This window comes from Orbicella franksi, chromosome 12, assembly GCF_964199315.1.
Source record: "Orbicella franksi chromosome 12, jaOrbFran1.1, whole genome shotgun sequence".
NCBI classification, from domain to species: Eukaryota; Metazoa; Cnidaria; class Anthozoa; order Scleractinia; family Merulinidae; genus Orbicella; species Orbicella franksi.
Genome location: NC_138156.1, coordinates 11,692,183 through 11,714,074, shown reverse-complemented (window position 1 = coordinate 11,714,074; position 21,892 = coordinate 11,692,183). Strand labels below are relative to the sequence as shown.

The 21,892-nt window shown below is 38.3% G+C and overlaps 1 long non-coding RNA gene across 1 annotated transcript; it reads left to right on the top strand.

The window, feature by feature from the left end:
- Positions 1-17,125: 17,125 nt before the first annotated feature.
- LOC145464161 (uncharacterized) lies at positions 17,126-20,517 on the top strand. The gene is made up of 2 exons (XR_014041399.1): positions 17,126-17,523; positions 20,096-20,517. It is a non-coding gene; the product is annotated as an uncharacterized LOC145464161 (long non-coding RNA).
- Positions 20,518-21,892: the final 1,375 nt, after the last annotated feature.

Below are 21,892 nucleotides of genomic sequence, written 5' to 3'. Positions count from 1 at the left end.
CCCTATCCAGAATCCCCATTGTCAGGTTGTCCGAGAGCAAATGGTGAAAGACGAGGACAAAATGTGCGAGCACTACAACAAGACTGCAAGGGATCTACCTTCACTGTCACAGAATCAGAGAGTGTACGTACAAGTTCACCCCCAGTGTAACCAATGGACCCCAGCAACCGTTACCAAAACGCCAGTAGCGTCGAAACTACTAATGGAGCCCAGTTAGTGAGAAATCGTCGCTTCATTCGTCCAGCTCAAGAGACTGTTCCGATACCTGCCGAGAGTGTAAAGCATGACGACAGCACTAGCAGTGAACGACCAAGACGTGTGATTACAAGACCTAAAAGACTTAAAGAGACAAGTTAATTAGTTTCAGCTTTCAGTTAAGGCCTCAAGCTATTTTCAATTAGAGGGGAGATGTTACATAATCAGCTTATGTAGTTCTATTTATTCTGTCACCTTTCAGGCATAGTCGTAATGCAGAGTGTTTGATAATTAGTATGCATTGTCCCGCAAGCCCAAATATATGCAGAGACGCTTCTGGAACTTTGTAAGATTTACATAAGTATAAAAACTTGTAAGTTTAGCTCGGGATTTTATTCATTATTAGTGTGTGTGTTCAAGCAATAAAACTTTTGCCAACCGGAGTTAACATCTTCGAGCAGATTCTGTACATTACCAAAAATACTTGAAGGATAATAAACACAATGGCTTCCACTTGACTTTAAAAATATGCTCCATATTTGTCCTTGGACATTATCTGTTCCTATCTTCTCGGAATGGATAATGTCCACAGAGTGGACACCGAATGAAGGCTACTTTTCATAAAACCTGCATTACCAAATAAAGGAATGATTGAGTGACTGAATCAGTATTTCTTCCTCGGACTCCGGAGGCTTATAAGCTTCATTCTCCTCCGATGTGCTTAGCAGCTATGCTCTCATTCTGACCATATATGGCCGTACATGCCCTGCCTGATCCATTGTTAGTGGTTTTATTTGTGGTTAGTGTGATAGCAGTCAGCGCTGAAAATCTTGATGTTAGCTCCAGAGAATTTCCCCTCTTTTGCGCTGTTTCGTGTCCTCATACATGTAGCTCAATCTTTAGTCATCCTTGTGTAAAAATGGTTGAATTTCACCACCCTAGCTTTTTGTTCAGTATGGTATTAAAGTCAATAAGGTTGGTGGCATCTATTTTAGTTGCTGATGTAACAGAAAAGTCACATTTTTTTAACTTCACACCAATTCAGTGAAACTATCGTAAATTTGGGATCTCAAATTAATTCCAAATTAAACTTGTCAATTGATTTATACTGGCAATCAAGCTGTGGTAAGCCTTTGTATGGCTCTGTTCCTTTAAAGGAAATATCTCGGGCTGTTATAATCAATGGGAGTTTAATAAAGAGGCATGGAAAAGTGCTTAAGGGGGTGCAAAAATGAAGCAGGAACTTGTAAATTTGACAGCATGATTGAACATATGAAAAAAATATGTAGCTCTCATATGTATGTCTTGACAGGTGATAAAGAAATTTTTAAAAATCTAAACTAAGGTGAGTTAAAAACTCCATGCCAGTTGATCATCCAGAGGGAGGGGGGAGCATTAGCCTTCAAAGGAAAAATGTTCATCAGAATCCCTAAGTGCTGCCCAGTGTGGCATTCTGGAAGGGAATTTGTACATTATGATATGTTCCTTCCAGTGACATTCCCTGCGAAAAAAACCGAAGTGTCTTTAATAACCTGTGGGACACAACTTTTTAGATGACCAAAAGGGGACTATTGGCTGATTATGACCTTGCAAATCGATAGATTCTGACGAATATATTGAATTAACATCATTCATAAATTTTTAAAATATCAAATTCCAAACTAAAATCAGGGAAAAGCTAGTCACAATTAGGCCGCCGGCCAGGAACTAGGCTGAGTTTTTCATGTGGCACAACTATGTATAATAGTTGCTGCAGATCGACCTAACATATAAGAAAATTAAGGCTTCTCTTTTCTCAAATAAAACAAAATAAAATAGAACCGAATAACTAATCAAACCATGAATATTAAACAAATTACGGATATTGCTAAAAATGTAAACTGTAGTACGACAAAGGTGAAATAAGACAGAAAACTTACCTAATCTGGCTGTCTGAAACATGGCTGTTTTCCCACATAGCCAGTTTTTGCACTTTGAAGGGATTGATGAGACGAACCACGAGCACTGAAGAACTTAAATTCCACATACAAGAAGCCAAGCGTACCCTCTGTCGAACCTCCTATTCTTGTGTCAAAAGAGCTCTGCTTCGCTTTGCAGTGGCCCTCAAAAGGTCAATCAGCTAACAGTTTTGCCGTTGACAAATTAGCTTCAAAACAAAGTTCTCGATCAAATATTATCTACCTGATGAATCTTTTGGCCAACAAAAAGTACCAAATAAAGATTCTTCGATGTAATATAAACCACATACTAACGAACCCAAGCAAATGGAGCAGAATATCGGAGCGAAATTCCGCATTTTTATCAACCTCTTCTACTTCACCCATTGGGCGCCATTTTGAATTTCATCCAAGCGAAACGTGACGTCACACTGGCAGTGATGACTCAACCAATATTTTGCTTAGAGACTGTCAAAAATTTTAACAAATCATCTTCTTTGCTATGGAGTTCCATTCCCGCCAAAAATCAAAGTTGATCACAACATTCAATTTGACAGTCTAACAATTAACTTGGCAAACATCAACATCATAATTTCACTCTTCAACTTTCTACTTTGTATCACAATCATTGAAACTTTGAACATCAACTTTCAAAGTGACAGTTCAACGTTCAACTTTATCCATCAACATTCAATGATTCATGTTAACATGTCAACAATGATCTTGACACATGGGCTGTCAGCGAAAGATGAAGTTTGAATCTCCAAGTCGAATGTTGAGTCACCAAAGGCGCACCAATCCTGCCAAAATTCAACTTGAGAATTAGACTTTCAGGTTGATAACTCAACATGAAATGTTACGTGTTAATATCCGTGTTTAGCAATGAACATTCCTATTGCTGGTGACGTAAATGTGTTCACAATGACGTAATGTTCAATTTCGCAAAGTTGGTTTCAACCTCGTTCCCAGGGTCCTCTCTCTTCCTCCCTCGTGAAAGTACCCTGGTTGCGGCTGGTCACGTGTATGCCAACCGAAGCCGCACAGAGGGTGGGTCCTCAACTTAAATTTAGTTAACACTGCCTAGGGAGGTGAATGTTGCGCTGCTATACAGACGTTGTTTATTTTGAAAGTGAAGCAAGTTGTTTGTCAGAGATCCTGCCTGACCAATGCTTCGTCGCTATGATCTGAACTTCTATGAGTATGAAATGCTAATTGAGAGAGAACTTTGCTTATTTTTCAGTGCTTTTTAAAAAACCGTCAACAACCTGCCTCGGATTAGTTTAATCAGTTTTTCACAGCAAAAGAATTAAGTAAACGTCATATTATCGATGGGATGCATTCAGCTAAATGAGAAGCTAATTTCTTGGCCGAAAATTGGACTTACCGCTAAAACAGTTTTAAAACGAAAGCAGTTGGATTTTGCGAACGCGCGACCGATGTCGCCGTTGTCAAGTTCTTCATAAAATTTCTCATAGCAAGAGAACCGAATGACCGTCAAACTGTCGAGTCACCAAAGGCGCACCAATCCCGCCAAAATTCAACTTGAGAATTCGACTTTCAAGTTGATAATTCAACATAAAATGTTACCTGTCAATGTCCGTGTTTAGCGATGAACATTGCTATTGCTGATGGCGTGAATATGTTCACAATGACGTAATGTTCAATTTCGCAAAGTTGGTTTTAACCTCGTTCCCAGGGTCCTCTCTCTTCCTCCCTCGAGAAAGTACCCTGGTTGCGGCTGGTCACGTGCCTGCTAGATTTTTGCAGATTCCAGAAAAATGGTTGGAGGGAGGGGCAGGACAGTTAAAGTTTGTCTCCACTGAGCTCACCTACTGAGCCCAATAGGGAGTGAAATTTGTAACCTCGGCCGAACTCACAGCGAAGGCATTGGCACATTCGATATTGGAGTTCAATGCATCAAAGTTCGGCTTAAAGGTTAGCCCTGCATTTGGCTGAATTATCCCATCGATAGTTGGACGGTCTTTGGAATTTGTAGTGGTGAAAATAAATTGACAAAGAACTTGGAAATGACGACCACAACAATAAATGAACCGCGCGGTGAATTTAATTTCATTTTTCATTCGGCAAAATCACTACGTAGGTATTTACTCATTCGTTTAGAGTTAAATACGTCGTATGTTCGCCTACAAAGGTAGTTTTGAATTTCACTGAATTACTCTCATCGACAGTTTGACGGTCATTCCATCCTCTTGCGGCGAAAACAAATTACGAAAAACTTGACATCAACAACGACTGAGTGCTGAATACTAATAACTTGATATAGTAGCTTATATTTTTCGATCGGCAAAATCACAACAGAGACAGTGATGCCTTCGTGTAGAGTTTGATACGTCCAGTGTTGGGCTAAGAGACTAGCTTTGAATTTGATTGAATTCATCCAATCGACAGTTTGACGGTCATTCGGTTCTCTTGCTATGAGAAATTTTATGAAGAACTTGACAATGGCGACATCGGTCGCGCGTTCGCAAAATCCAACTGCTTTCGTTTTAAAACTGTTTTAGCGGTAAGTCCAATTTTCGGCCAAGAAATTAGCTTCTCATTTAGCTGAATGCATCCCATCGATAATATGACGTTTACTTAATTCTTTTGCTGTGAAAAACTGATTAAACTAATCCGAGGCAGGTTGTTGACGGTTTTTTAAAAAGCACTGAAAAATAAGCAAAGTTCTCTCTCAATTAGCATTTCATACTCATAGAAGTTCAGATCATAGCGACGAAGCATTGGTCAGGCAGGATCTCTGACAAACAACTTGCTTCACTTTCAAAATAAACAACGTCTGTATAGCAGCGCAACATTCACCTCCCTAGGCAGTGTTAACTAAATTTAAGTTGAGGACCCACCCTCTGTGCGGCTTCGGTTGGCATACACGTGACCAGCCGCAACCAGGGTACTTTCACGAGGGAGGAAGAGAGAGGACCCTGGGAACGAGGTTGAAACCAACTTTGCGAAATTGAACATTACGTCATTGTGAACACATTTACGTCACCAGCAATAGGAATGTTCATTGCTAAACACGGATATTAACACGTAACATTTCATGTTGAGTTATCAACCTGAAAGTCTAATTCTCAAGTTGAATTTTGGCAGGATTGGTGCGCCTTTGGTGACTCAACATTCGACTTGGAGATTCAAACTTCATCTTTCGCTGACAGCCCATGTGTCAAGATCATTGTTGACATGTTAACATGAATCATTGAATGTTGATGGATAAAGTTGAACGTTGAACTGTCACTTTGAAAGTTGATGTTCAAAGTTTCAATGATTGTGATACAAAGTAGAAAGTTGAAGAGTGAAATTATGATGTTGATGTTTGCCAAGTTAATTGTTAGACTGTCAAATTGAATGTTGTGATCAACTTTGATTTTTGGCGGGGATGGAACTCCATACTTTGCGAGGGCATAGCCCGCACTCATGAGTGTTGTGTAAGTCTGCCTTCGTGGAAACGGAACGGATAATTTTAATGCTTGACGTTACGTCAGAAAAATGTAGCACAAATTTGGCCGATGAATTCAATTTACTAAATATCGACTTACAACCTGTCTTTCTCAGTTCCTCATTTCCATGCCAACAATTTAAAAGGAAACACTCTGTTTTAATGAGTATCTTTTATTACTGCATTGACGAGAGGGACACGACATATTTCCATTTCTTGCCAAATCTAGCTGACAGTGTTGCAAACACGCAACTGAATACAGAAGAAAACTGCAATGAATGCATATTAAACAAACTGCAGTTCTTCTAAAGGAAATTTTGTTTCAGAAAAATTGGATGGGGGTGTGTAGCCCGCCTCCCTAAGCCCTTACCTTATTTAGAGCCAAATTTGCAATTTTACCTACCCTAAATGTATTTATATGACGTGACCAAGTACCTTCTTCTACAAAAAACATGTCCAATTCAAGTCTAGAGTACAAAAACCATACCGAAATGGGCGAAATCAATATACTATTTTTGACCAAAACGGCAAAAAAAAAAAAACCACACTTTTGGAGCCCCTCACACCTACACACCCCTTACAAGAGAGAACTTCCACCCTTCTGGGGTTTGTCTTCACCTGCTTGCGTTACATTCGATTTAGCAATTATTGATTCTCTGCAATTTTACTCGGTGTCATTAGAGACAATTTTCCAAATTAATGTACTGTCTGATAAAAAGTCCCCTGTGCACGTACGGGTGTAGATGTATGTTGATCGCACACAAAGACAAAAAGACATAAAGAAATTTAGCCAAAGTTTTAGCTTCTCTCTTAGCACACGAGTATGTTTACCTTGAATAATCAAAACCTAATGGTGGAATAGATTTGCGGACTGGCGACGAATTTGGCCAAAAGAACACCGTACATCATACTGTAATGAAATTGATTTATAACATAACTAAAGCAAAGCGCGCGCTCTGATTGGTTAATTTAGCGTCTACTATTTGCCCATGGGTGTACGCTGCTGACGCGTGTGCTAATGTTTACAAAGCAAATCTTTGTTTCCAAAGTAATGGCCGACGTTCTTCTTCCAGAAATGCGAAACTGTCTTCACAGTTGTCTGAAGATGAAACTTTATCGAGTTACTGGTGTGCAGTCGGTTGTCATGAATCAATTTTCGCGCGCTTGTTTTCTCTTGTCATGTAAGACTACACGAACATTTTTTTGTGATGTAGCTCAATAAAAGGACTTCTGTTGTTCCAATGTCTCAATGTTATGTTATAAAACAAATGGTAAACGCCATAGCGTGCACTATTGAGTTATGGATGCACGCGGGAGGTTGCTAAGCACGAAAGAAGCGTAAGAGTCGCACGAGCTATGATGCGCGTGCTAAGATGTATAACGGTTGTAATTAAATGTATACTCGCAAGAGTTCTAAGACTAAGAGACGGTTATATGGCGAGTACGGGATGCGCAATGTACTCGTAATACAGGGTATATAAGGGACTCACGTTATGTAGTGGCCTGTGTGTGTTAGTAGACTTGCCGTGTACAAGTAAGCTGAACGTTAAGAGTCGAGTAATTAAACCGTTGGCTGTTGGACTCTTTGAGTGGAAGTTGCTGTCGTCGCTCGCGAGCGTTACAATATCTTTAGAGTTGTCTCGTGTCAGGACGATGTAGCGCGTCCGATAGATAGCTAAACCCTAACATCAAATTAAAGCTTACATGTAGAGCGCTAGCGCTGGCTATCAAATTATACTACGATTTTTGAGATAAAAAAAATGGAATTTTCCACGACTTGTAAATGTAATGTCCAAGTTACCTTTAAACCGGACGCGCTACATCACTTAGCTAGACGCGAGACGGTAGCTTTAAAAAGCGCAGGGAATGAAAACTTTTGCCATAAATTGAGCGGAGGCACAGATTTCGAAGCTGTGAATTTTTGCGCGGATTCTCGGGTCATGGATCTTTCGCCAGCTTTAGTCGGTATGTTAGTGTTTTTTCATCCAATTTATTTCATTTTCGAATGTACAACACTCTTTTGCATAAACCAGCAATTGAAGGAAACTTTGTGAAAAGCCCCTAACTATGCGATTAGTACAAAACTATAACCTATATCAGACCAAGAAAACTCAAAACCCATGTGGGCTTATATGAAGTATTGCCCCGACCCTCAAACTGCATACTGTTGCAGTGAAACTAGACAAGCAGGACAAGCAGTGTAATTTTCAAGTAATGTGGTTCCGGATTTGAACGAAAATATTGGCGGATCGACGAATATGGCGAACAAAAGGGCACATTGCAACTTTATGTCCCCTCACTCACAAAATATGGTTACTTCGATGGACTTTCTACATTCACTTTGCTTTCACTTTCAAAATTCGTTCTGATGTAAAGCCTCTTCAAAATTAAGCCCTAACCAAAACGTCTTGATCAAAAATAAGCGGCCCGAAGCATAGTAGAGTTTATAAGTTGAACCCAACGTATACTTAAGTGTGAAGTGTAGTTTATTTCCAAGTGCTTATTAGTTAAAATAAAATATGGTAGAAGGAGACACAGACACGTGATCAAGTCAGTTGGTTTATTCCTGCTAGTTGATAACTTTCAATAGAAAAAAAAAACAGTACATCACAGGTTGGGTTTATAGCAAACATCAATTACTACCCAGTTTTTCTTGAAACTCCAAGACTACAGACATATCTATAGGAATACAGAAATGAAAATTAGTCACAACAACTGCTCTAACAAACGTCTTTGCAGGAAACGGATGATATGAAAAGGTGTTGCAGCGTTTTAACAACTGAACAAGCACATGAACAAAACGCTTAACAAAATTAGCATTCGTTAAATGCCTCCCCCCCCCCCCCACCTCCCCCTTCCCGCAAAAAAAGTAGTAAGTAATAATTAGAGGCACTAATCAAATCTGCCCACAATTGCATAAAGTCGTCAGGGAATTATTGAGGTTTATCTTTGGAAATCGCTTTATCAATTAGGTGTATATCCATATAAACGGTTTACAGGGATTGGATTTGTTTGTAGAGGCTAATTTGAATGGGAATTAACATAACAAGTTTGTTCTATTGAAAAGAACAGTATTCGGAAGCTCTCAAAAAGAAATAAACAGACCGTGCTGGCATTTTGTAGATGTACTATCGTTTTATTTTTGTTACTATTGTTTTCTTTAGCTGAGACAACTATAAATGAGTATAATTCGAGTCGTCTAGAGGGGGCGGAAAGAATACAATATTCGAAGAATGCGTTGATTGATACTTAGGCTATTCATCTGTTTGTGTCACCCCACCTTGTTAAACGTACCTTATCCGTTTGTTTGTTTGTTTTTCTTTATTGTTTTGTTTTATTTGTCTGTTTCCTCCTGTTTTGTTTTGTTTTGTTTTGTTTGTTTCTTTTTTCTTACCATGCAGGAAGGTCCGTTATTCGATAAACGGCATTAACATGATCCTTGCCGATCCCTTGATAACAACTTGTGGATCGCCCTTCTTTTGCATACGTTTCGCCTGCGTTAGGCCTACTCCAACACTCGCCGTAATACTGCAGCGCGAAATACTCCATTCTATAAAAACAAACACAATCAAAGAAAATGTAAGGTTTCTTTGTATATTAACTGCAATACCTTACAACGAAAGGCCACAATTAAAAAAGTCGCCAAAACCAAAGGAGAAGCAAACCCTTGCCTGCGAATGCTGAGAGATATGAAAACACAAATGTCGAAAACATTGACTAGAAATAAACCAACAATGACACAAGAACGTGAGTGTAATAATTCCGAAATGTTGTTGAGAAACTGGAAATACTTCGACGAACGGTGTAATTTTGGCTTGAACCATGCACACGTAAGAAAGGTGGTTGCTATGGCAATATCAAATAACCCGGAAAGACAGCTGAAAATTTCGGCGGGGAATAAATGAATGGCTACTGAATGTTTGAGCATCACAGAGTGTGAATAAATTTTTCAAAATCCTGAGAAAATCCCTGAGGCGAGGTAGCATCAACCTCCCCCTCTTGAAATATAGCTAACTTGATTTGAAACATCGAGAAAAATGAAGATAGATAGATCTAGAAATAGAAAAAATTACTCGATTCTGATTGTCTGAGAGCAGTGCAGTTTAAGTGTAACACCAGTGCAAAAGGTGTAACACCAGTGCAAATTACACATCATAATTCTGGATTATGATTGGCTGAAAGACAATTGGAAATTTTCTAAGCTAATGATATCACGTAAAATGATGACGAAAATTTAGTAAGGAAACTTTGAAAAAAGTTTTCTCGAATGAAAGAAAGGTCTTCCAGCACTTCCTCCACGCAAATTTTTTCATGTTTATGTTATTAATAAGTAATCATACGGTTTTTCTCGTTCAATTTGGAATTAATTTGCACTTGTGAGTTTTTCAAAAAGCTGAAATTGCAAAACTCACAAATATCAAAAGCCTATAACTGCCATAGGAATGCAATATCGCCAAAATTTGGAAGAAAATAAAAAACAACAACCTAATTAACCTGGAAAAACAACAAATTTACTTAATACTATCTTTAAACAAAACGAGAATTCTCTGTTTTAGTAAATTAAATAATTTGAAATCAGAGCCTGCACTTTGCGGCCATGAAGGATTAATTCGATGGACTTGAAGATCACAAACCTTTACAGAACTGGCCAAATCTCTCGCACGTGTGCGTGAAGAAATATTCATACTGCAAAATAAGAAGGACACGAGTCGTTAGATAAGAGAGAGAACAAAAAGACATCTTGAGAGTGGTTGGGGTCTCTGGCGAGGCCCATACATCACAGTATGAGATCTGAATATGTCAACTATAAATTATGGTGAATGAGAACGTGAACGATTGGGTACCAAGAGAAGAGATACCCAGTAAGTAATCTGCATTTTCTTTGAAAATATGATAATTAATCTCGTTGATTCCATCTTCAACACGTAATCAAATTACTGTCCAGAAGAAAAATGGAAAAGGTTGGTCAGTAACCCTCCTTCCCATGCATTCCTCAACGCGTAAAGAATGACCAGCGACTCGGGAGCCAATCCTAGCTCGTTGTTCGAACTCCCTCTCAATTTTCCTGATTACCAAGTAAACCATTACATTAATTTTGGTTTATCAATCCTTCTTTCCACTTTTTTTATTTGATATCGTCCTCGATTTACGATTAAACTTTATATTAAAGGAAGACATACCGCTTCTTCGTCGTTGCCCTTTCTTTCTTTAACCTTTTCAAACGTGCATCCCTCATGGTAGCATTCGTGCTGAAGTGTGGTGACCAATTAATGATCTGGATTAAGAAAGCTATTGGCATCTTCTAAGGTTAGCCTAAGATCATTCACATCTTCTAATGCTAGCCTCACATCATTCGCGTCTCCTACAAAAACAGCACCGTAAGAGTTCAGCCATGGGATTTGCATTGAAGATAACGCATACAGCCAAAATTGAATGAAGTCCAAGCCAAGAGGGAATGTTGTTGTAAATTTTTGATCTCTTCTGATCTCAATTTTACGTACTGAGTTCGTTGTTTGCTAGTTAGCTCTCTTTTTTTCATTGTACTCCGTAGCAAAATCAAAATCATTTTTCCTTTTACTGATTTTTTCGGTGAGGAGGAGATGGTGCGCCCTGTGTTAGCCCTTTTAATCATTCATGATTGATATGTGAACTAGCATAGGCATAGAGTCACAAAATCACTACCCCCTCCATAAAAAAGTATAGTTTGACACTCCTAGTTTCTGAATTCCTGTGTCTTTACGAGGGCTTAGTTTGAAAACAACCAAAAAGAGGTGGAATAAATGATAATATTCATAGCAACGATAAAGTGGAAATTTAAAATTGAACTCATTTACAGAACCAAAGCACAAAATACAACCTTGGGGTCTCATTCCAGTCAATACCGTATATACTGAGTGTTACCTCAAGTAACTTTTGCTGGCATTTTTATACATTTAAAATTCATTAGCAAATGTGTTTCTTAAAGTCTTTTCCAATAATATTTTCCTGGACTGTTGGTTTGGAAAATAACTTTCGCAATTTCGTTGGACGAAGATCGCCTATTTCTCTTCGCTGGAGGGCAAAGTTCGACTTGTGACAAGACTGTTTGGGGAAATGTCGACGTAAAACGGAGGACTAATTTACTAAAAAGGACAAAAATTAGCGTTGATAACTGATAGCATGAACTAATTTTCCCCCTGAACAGCCCATAACAGCTATTGAAACAATAGAATTCAAAATGGCCGGCGTATCACCGAAAAGGTCCATTAGAAGCAGACGCTATATATAATACTTTGCATAATCTACTTAATTACTGGAAAGAAGAAAACGAAAAACTCGCTTGTTTGTACAGTACGCTTCCAATAGCGGTCAAACTGAAGAGCTAGCTGTTGACCGTTCCCGCTAGCTCTGTATTGAGAAAATTTGAAGACTGATTCAGAATGACAACTGGAACAAGTCCAAACAGGGTTAAATGTTTAGTGAGAAAAGACAATCAGAATTCCAAAGTGAAGCAGTTTAAAATCCTTGCTATCCTTTTATTGTTACACCCCAGTGACTACAATGCAAACAGCCAATATCCTAACCTTCCACGTTGAACAAGTTTTTAAGGTGCCCCTAATACCAAAAGCGTTGATAAAAGGCATCGTAATAAAAGTATACTCGATTTCAAGAGGGTTTGACGAAAGACGGGTTTTTATTTTGAAAACACAATAGCTTCCCAATCTGTCAAGTGGACCTATCAACTCGCCTACTTATCAAGCGTGGGCCAATAAGATTAGAGTTGAATAAACTTCGAGGCTTTGCGAAACGACCGGATCGAAGTCCCAGAATGGCGGGCCTTCTAATCAGTTGGAATTGGCCGGTTGCTTTTGTTTTGTTCTTAGTGCTTACAAAAGGTTCGCGAAGAATAATCCCTGCCTGGAGAGTCCGTTTGTTTACAGGTTCAAGCTCTTTCTCGCAAGCGTAGACAAAAGGAAGGAGCTTTTCCCGCTTTGACCGGTGGTTACTAGGGACGTGGGATCTGGGAATGAGATCAGGCTGTGAAAAAATATTAGGAATGGACATAAACATGTTCTAAACTGACCTTTGGCAGGAGAACGAGAGGTTTCAGGTTCGCTGAGCATCACAGCAATCAAGATACAAATAATGGACTTCATTGTAGAAAATTCTAGAGATGAAACCATCAAAATCTTTTCTGAAAGTGAGGAATGATCATCGCAGTCAATTTTCCAATTTAAGCAATTGGAAAGAAGAAGCCTGAAAAAAATCAGGGCTTCAACGGGATTCGAACCCGTGACCTCCGCGATACCGGTGCGATGCTCTACCAACTGAGCTATGAAGCCACACATTGGGAGCGAGGCCACTTAACTGAGTTCATGTGTTCATGTCATAGCTCGGTTGGTAGAGCATCGCACCGGTATCGCGGAGGTCACGGGTTCGAATCCCGTTGAAGCCCTGACTTTTTTTTTTTTCAGGCTTCTTCTTTCCAATTGCTTAAATTGGAAAATTGACTGCGATGATCATTCCTCACTTTCATCTACAACCGCAGTTCATATATGAATTATTTCATATAAACTTCACATCATTTCACTCCTCACGGGAAGACATGAACTCAATTAAGTGGCCTCGCTCCCAATGTGTGGCTTCATAGCTCAGTTGGTAGAGCATCGCACCGGTATCGCGGAGGTCACGGGTTCGAATCCCGTTGAAGCCCTGACTTTTTTTTTTTTTTTTTTTTTCAGGCTTCTTCTTTCCAATTGCTTAAATTGGAAAATTGACTGCGATGATCATTCCTCACTTTCATCTACAACCGCAGTTCATATATGAATTATTTCATATAAACTTCACATCATTTCACTCCTCACGGGAAGACATGAACTCAATTAAGTGGCCTCGCTCCCAATGTGTGGCTTCATAGCTCAGTTGGTAGAGCATCGCACCGGTATCGCGGAGGTCACGGGTTCGAATCCCGTTGAAGCCCTGATTTTTTTTTTTTTTTTCAGGCTTCTTCTTTCCAATTGCTTAAATTGGAAAATTGACTGCGATGATCATTCCTCACTTTCATCTACAACCGCAGTTCATATATGAATTATTTCATATAAACTTCACATAAAATCTTTTCTGTTAGAAAAAAAAGAAGAAACTGACTGTAAAATTACTTTCTTTGAATGAGCCTTAATGTTGTTTCGGTAAAAATTTTAATCATCAAAATAAAACCTAAACAATTTCAGTTCAGTGTCAATAATCTCTTCTAACGCGAGTCAACTGCGATGAATTTTCAATTATTTTGCGTTTGAGATAGTGCGAACTCACGGGAGACCAAAGGTAACTCAAGCATGGAATCTGGATGTTAATGATCTTTTGAAAACGTCAGGCCAAAGGTAGAGTAAGTGTGGAATTAGAATGGAGTCTTTCTGTCCATAAATTATGTTGAAATTACGAAATAGAGCTCACAAAACTGTATCTGGTGTTGGTTTTAGTCAATATATCCTAACGTTATCAGTAGAAGGCTTCACGATTTAATACAGGTTTGGTCTTGTTTCGCACACGAGTATTCTCGTAATTGTTTACATATGAATACGACTGAGCAGTTGGAGCAAACCTTTGTTAGAAAACAATTATTCTTGTCTGCAGTGAAGGGAGCGTTCGAAGTCTTCTCACTCTTTCACAGTAGAACAAACGTTCAACGTGGTTTTAATATAGAAAGCTTCGCTAAAAGTCATCTGTTCGGTTTACACAAGTGTTCGAATCTTTCCCTCGATGACAAAATTCAAGTGCAATATGGCGCTTTTGACGAAACGCGGTGAGCTTTTATTTTGAAAACACAATGGCCTCCTATTAATCTTTTAAGTAGACCAGTCAACACGTCTACTTATTGTTTCGTAACTTTTTTACAAGTAGATATGTTTTTCTAGACATTTCCCGCTTAAATGTAGACATTTCCCGCGCATTTTATTCATGAGCCATATTTGACTATTTCTGGACTAATGCGGCGGACGAAAATGGACTTCTACTACCATCTCCATATGTATGCTATTTGAGTGTTTCACTGCATGCGTGAAGCTGAGTTTTTTGGGTCCTGTAGGGCTTCTTTCCGACGACTATTGACTTTGAGCAATACAATTGCACAATAGCTTACCACGTAATTTATTTATCACCAAAGAATGAAGTACATATTTATTTGAATATTTAAGCATAATTTAGAACTTGTTTTCTTCTAAATTGTTAGTAACGCAACTTCAAAATTCCAACTCCTTCCTTAAATTGACTTGAACCGAGTAGAACTAAATGGAATCAAATGTTAATAAAGCTTGTCAATAAATCGTGTCAACTCATTTTTAAGATTTTAATAACGCCCTCCAACACGAAATATATACGATAGTAATTTTATCGTCCGTTCTCGGACTTGTAATACAGATCTAGAAATTCTGAAAATTTTAAAAGTATCAAAGTGTTATTATGAGGCAATTGTGCCAGCGCGATGTACTGTTCAAGTTGTTGTTGTACAAGTAAGCAAAATCCTACTGTACGAAACGTTTTTACAATTTACTAGAAAGAAAACACAACAGGATTGTTTAATTCTTCTAAATCTCATTTAACAAACACCATAGCTTATAATACGAGTATTAGCTTTTTTATGTTATATCAGATCGTTCAAGCTTTTCCGATCTCGAGTCTTGTGCTTATGGATCCTTGCCATGCATAAATTATTCTACTAAATACATTATAATACCAAACTTCAGTTCAATTCTTACAACTGATATAATCTTTACGTCGATCCCGTTAACAGAAAATTGGTAAAAACTGATTGAAAATGTTAGGTATGATAAAAAATAAGAAACTTCAGTTCAATTCTTACAACTGATATAATCTTTACGTCGATCCCGTTAACAGAAAATTGGTAAAAACTGATTGAAAATGTTAGGTATGATAAAAAATAAAAATGAATGAGTAGTGTAAAGTAGTGAGTTAGGAGTTTGATTTGGTAATCAAGCGTGACTAAATTTTTGGCGCGCGCTTTTTCAACTTGGCGGGGTGGGTAAGTAAATTCAAAATTCTATGTTTTATCATATTTAAACAAGGATCTAGGGTCATCTTAGCTCTAGGACTGACCTCATCACCTTCTTGTAAACAGGGCCTTATGTACAAAGCTAAGTAGCGGCTCGATCAGTTTTTATCAGTTTCAAGTGCTGTGTGCAGACTATGATGACCGAAGACACCGTTGCAAAATTGAAAACCACTCAAGTTAGTTTGAATGGGCTCCAGATAGCATGGTTTGTGGTAAGAATGAGTAAGCCCCACTGAAGCCCTCAATAATGATAGTTGTAACGAGATAGATGCTTTAAAAATATCCTAACACTTAAAAAAAATACTGTAAGTGATGAGATGAAAACAAGGCAAAACTTACCCACTGTCGACTTGACAGCTCAGACGCTTAACTGACTGTTCAAAGCTCTTTCAATCAATTTTATAGCTCCATATAAACCTGACAGCGGACGTGACAGCGTCGAAATCAACATAACAAAGGAAGTTTGACAATGTGAATAGCCATGAATTCTTTTCTTCAGACAGAAGTCAGCCCGACAAAAGCTTAGAGGCACTCATTACTCTTGGGATTCACAAAGTGAAAAAGGTTTTCTAGCGAACTCAGAGTTGAAGTGAACGTTTCTACTCGACTTCGGTTTGGTAATACACGAGCAAGAAGCTCAAAACTGAATGGTCGTTAAAAAATAGTTATTAACAGTTATGAAAAAAAAAAAAGAGGTTTGGTTGCTTTCTCGCTGAAAAAGGGTTAAAGCAACAACAATCCCGGATTACCACTATTTTATGCTCGATCTAACTCTTAGCTTAGCAAGAGCAATTCTGATGTAGAACAGTTGATCCAGCCGTTTCTTGCAATTGGGCAATTTGGGTCTACGCAGTGATGGGCTCCAGGGACCTGTTTCTCGAAAGTCCCGTAACCTGTGTACACACAGGCTAGACCACACTAAGATCCCGAAAAGTTTTTGCACCCAGAGAGCCGTAGCAAACAAGTCTCAAACCTTATGATTACAGAGCTGTTTTATTCACATATTCATAATACGATCAGAGGTTCTCTTCATATAGGAAGTTTCAGGCATATACACTTTTATGTTCTTGGACACAAATTGACTAAAAATGGCTTTGCGGGCCGGAAAATATATGCCTTGTAAATAGCTTATATTTTCATATATGTAAAATTCCAGGAAGCGCCTGGCATGGGTACTCTCGTCCCGTTCGCGCTTTCCCTTTTGAAAAAAAAAAAATATATATATATAAAAAAATAAAAAAAAAAGAATAAGTTTCGGGGATTTTCGAGAAACGGGCTCCTGGTGAACAACAAAGCGTCCGTTTTCCGGGATTCAGAGAAGAGGCATGGGATAGGAAATACGTTGGTATCAGAGTCTTCACCACTGTTTTCATTCTTTGAGAAGCAAAAAAAATCAGGAACTGATTATCATTTGTTGATCCTTCAATTAATCGACATAACTAATATCTGAACAAGCAACTATTCTCGTGATAAGTTTTTGGTTCTCTAATCGAATGGTTTCAGTTGGAGATCAAGCAATGGGTATTTTAAGAAAGGATACCAACTAAAATGAGAAGAAAAACAAAATAGTGAATCACCTATCTGGTGTCTGTTGAGAGCCATTCCTCGTGCCAAGGCCCCTTCGGCTAGAAGGGACGGGTGGCCTTGGGAACGAGAACGTTTGGTCAGCGGTTTTTCTTGTACGGGACACTAGGAGTTTCTCTACACGACGTGAAATCTAGTCGCCATTTTGCTATTCAGGAGAAAGGCTGTCTTCACTGTAAGAAGGAATCATGTTAGGTGACATTTTTAAACGGAAAGGCGTAGTTGTCGGTTCCATCCTGTTCGGGACACTTATTGGAGGAAGTATTGGCGTTTATATTCGCGATAATTGGGATATCGAAGCTAGGGTAAGTCTGAAGTACATTGAACTTATTATCTGTTAACATACTCAACTTAAAATGATCGACTCTCTCTAGGAGTATCGTGAAGCTGCAGTTATTAACTGCTTTTTACCAGAGTACATTGTTGCTTTGATTACCATTCTGGCTTGTTTTTTTTACCCGTAGTTTTGCTACGTGAGAAAATAATTTCATGATCAGCGAAATAATTACCGAATGCTCAATATCTTAGGTATGTCTGGGGAGAGGTACATAAGGTGCCACCCAGGTCTCCGAATGTTGACTGTTGAATGCTAACTGGCCGATAGACCATTTTACAGTTGTCTACTCAGTGACCTGGCCTTTGGATGGCAGCGAGGCTGGAGTTGACCTTGTTTTGATACAGACCTCACTGCTTTTGTCATGTAAATGCACCTAGTTAGCATCAGAACAACTTGTTTTACACAACAAAAGCAATGAGGTCTGTATCACAATAAGGTCAACTCCAGTCTCGCTGCCATCCAAAGGCCAGGTCACTGAGCAGACAACTGTAAAATGGTCTATTTTAAATACCCATTTAAGATATTAAATCAATCATAATTTTTCATGTTTTTAGATATTAATTAAAGGCAATGTACAGTACTAACATATTTTGTTAAGCAAGTCCTCTATGAATACTCTGAATTTGTCACTGATAATTTGAAGCTTCCATTCATTTGTATCTGTAATAGGACTACATGTACCTGCTGTCCAGTTTAGAAATAACTGGATGAAAAAAATCTCAGGACTGCAAAATTTGGATGAGGCCATAGGTTGAGTCCAATTTGGCAGCCTGAGAAATTTTTTTATATTCAGTTATTTCCAAATTGGACTAGGATGTAGTCGAGCATGTGTTACCTGTTAATTATATTGTGTATGGAATAATTAAAAAATAATTGTGTGGTTGTACGGGATTTTCTCAAAAAAAGTATACATTTATCCTTGTGATTTTTAGCCATTTGAGAAGTTAAAGTAGAGGGAAAAGTGTTTAATATGTACATACTTGTTTGTCCAGTGCAGATAACTAAGTCCCAGATGTCTACACTATTTTTTTCTGGAATTATTTTTGGTGTACCAGGCCATGGTGGTAGACAAATATGTGGGCAGCTCCTTTCAGGGCTCTGTAAATTTGTGTGAGACATTTTGAGGAATTTAGGAAGTTTTAGATAACACACAGTCCTATAAAATGGAGAAGTAGATTAATTTATCTCCTACAATGTAGCATTTTCTTGATGTCATCCACACAATGGTTTTCGATTTTATTTTTTATTTTGTGACAGTGAAAGTGATCTGTAGATGACTCTGTGAAATTAGTGTTCAAGGAAAACAAAAAAAACAAACAAACAAAGCAAAACAAACCCAGACATACCTTGCACTGGGTAGATTTAGAATTTTTCTTTTTACTGACGGAATAAATACAAGGAAACATCTTTAATATGAACCAAAGAGGCAGACTAAAGTGTCTATAATATGGGGGCATGTCCTATTTGAGAATTAGAAATTATGGGAATTCTGGACCAAGTGAACTGACTGTAATATGGAGGTGTCTGGTGTATTATTATTATTGTGGAAGTGCCTGTGAATTAGTGACGTCATTCAACTGCTCCAAGATTCTACAACCCCTGAAGCTGGAATAGTGAAAAAAGGAACATGGAGACTCTCTAATTGTTGTCACAGCACAAATTCATCAAAAATGACTTGCCCATGCAATCATGTGAAAGAGTGAAAAATAACAACTAAAGTTGTTTTTCTAAAGTTGTTATATAGCTGTTCCCCAACATTGCATGCTGTTGTTGACTACTTCAAGGTCAGGTGACATTTAACAGTGAAACTCTCTTGCTAAAAGTCTCCGATCTGACAAGACATCTACACATACCTTTATTAAACTGTATACATACAATCCCCCAAAGGGAAAACTATGTCAAGTGGCTATCTTTTTTTCCTCCATGGAGGATTGTACATGTATAAGTACATGGACAGGTAGATGTCTTGCTAGTTCAGAGACTTTTGGCAGGTGAGTTTCATCAATTTGTTAGATGACTTGGGACCTTGAAGTAGCCAATAAGTGCACAAAAACCTTAACAATGCTAATAAAAAAAAAATGGATAGAAAAGTTCTTAAATCTTCAAACCTACCATACACAAGGTTGTTAGTACAGGGAGACATCAGGGCAGGAAAAAACCCAGGTCTGATTGCTCAGGGCAGGTAAATTTTGCTCTTGGGCAACTGAAAATGGAGGTCTGGTGGTCCAGTTGGCAAGTGAAATTAGCCTCAGACAGTCAGTTTTCCTGTTAGTGATAACTGTCATTCAAAAATAATTTTACAACTGTAAGATGAACAAAATAATGAGTTGAAAACACCGTGATTGATTTAAAATCTAAGCATACCTTGCTCATGTCTGTCCTCTGATCGCCATATTACCCACCATATTGGAAGTACATGTAATACTCTGATTTTTTTTTTCTAGTCACTGTTAAGCCCACAGCTCAGTACCTGGCTTTTCTGATCCCATGGGTTGACCCAAAGTTTTAACATAACTCTTCATTTCATTTTCCATATTAAGGAGGCACAAGTTGCTGAGCTTGAAAAACAGGTGGAAGAGAAAAAAGACATTGTGAACAGACTGCGAGAAAGAGTTGAAGGAAAGAAATAAGCTGGAATATGGGAAAGAAACTGTCCTTTGAAACATCAAACAGAAGATACATTGTCTCAGATGTTTGTTTTTCTATTTTTTAACACCGAGAAAAGATGTCAAGGAATGCTGTGTCCATTAATTTAGTACAGTAAAACCGTCACTATAACAGGCGTGACAGCATCTAACATTGTAAAAATTTCATGATTTTGGTCTTCTTTTAACTTTGTATGTTATGCTTCCAAGAACTTAAAATTGGGTGCCTATTGTGAGCTTTGGAAATCTTTTCTCTAATGTTTCTCAAAAGCATGTAAATTTGATTTCATTCAAATAAATTGTTAGTATATTTTGAATGCTTGATGGTATCTTTTTGTATTTTCTCAACATGTTATCTATATATACATTACCAATTAACAATTAATTTTTTGTTAAATTGCTACATGAGTTATGACATTTAACTCTTTCATATTACATCTCTCTCCACTCGAACAAACATTAAAATGGATGCGGTCAAGATATGTATGGGAATGCTGCAAGGGGCCTTTGCTATGATAAACCGAACCGAGGCTATGTTATAATTAACTAAGGCAAGCCTTTGTTAATGACTTGTAACAAAGGATCTAATATTAGGTTTATAATATCTTGGAAACAAATTCATTCATGCGTCAGAAACCAGTATGAGGTCCTGTTGTGACTTAAATCCAGACACTGTAGGCCGTGATATTGCTCAGTGGTGGTTATTGTACTGTAGGTCAAGTGTGTTTCCCTCTCAATTTTGAAACTTGTTGCCAAATCACGTTCCATTCTCCATACTTGACCAATGAAAATCAGGAATCTTGTGTGTGAGCGTGTGTGTGTCGGGGGGGGGGGGGTGGTTTGGTGAGCAACTTTGTTTCTGTGAGATACCCACATAATAACTTGTCAGATTTACTTGTGCTCACTTTGTTTATTACTAGGACGTTTTATGCCTCAACTGACTCATCCCTAGGCCTTTCAAAACATTGTAAGATACGTATGTCATCAAAGGTTAATATCCTCTAAAGGCGAAAGATCGAGCTTGGTACTAATACGTAATCTTCTGAACTGTGTGGAGGTGCAGTGGCCTCATGGTTATTGCACTTGCCCTCCGCATTGAGCGGTCCGCGTTCAAGCCCTGGGTGGGGACACTATGTTGTGTTCTTGGGCAAGACACTACTCTCACAGTGTCTCTCTCTACCCAGGCGTATAAATGGGTACTGGTGAACTTAATGCTGGGCTTAAACCTGCAATGGACTAGCATCCTGACCATGGGGGAGTAGAAACACTCCTAGTTGCTTCATCGTACAGTAATCGGGATAAGCACCGGCCTGAAGTAAGGATATTGATGTTGTCATGGCTACAGACATAGCAGTTCGACATGTCAACATCGTTGGTGTTGAATTTGACATTTTCAACACTTGGAAGCAACTAAACTTTATCTTTGCGTTTCTTTAAAATGGTCCTTATATTAATTTAAATATTTTCTATTACATTTTCCCGACCTCAGTAAAGGTGACCACAGTTTTTCGCTGTTTTTAAAATGAATTTAAAAAATGATCAAGATGTCTTAGTTTTGGGGTTTTAATCAATATCCATATAATAAACATGCACGTGACCGCTTGGGGATACGAGCTTTATCTCCTCGTGAAATAAACCGCACTCGAAGACAAAATTCGTTTCCCCGGGCGTAAGATAGCTCAGAGGTCCAAT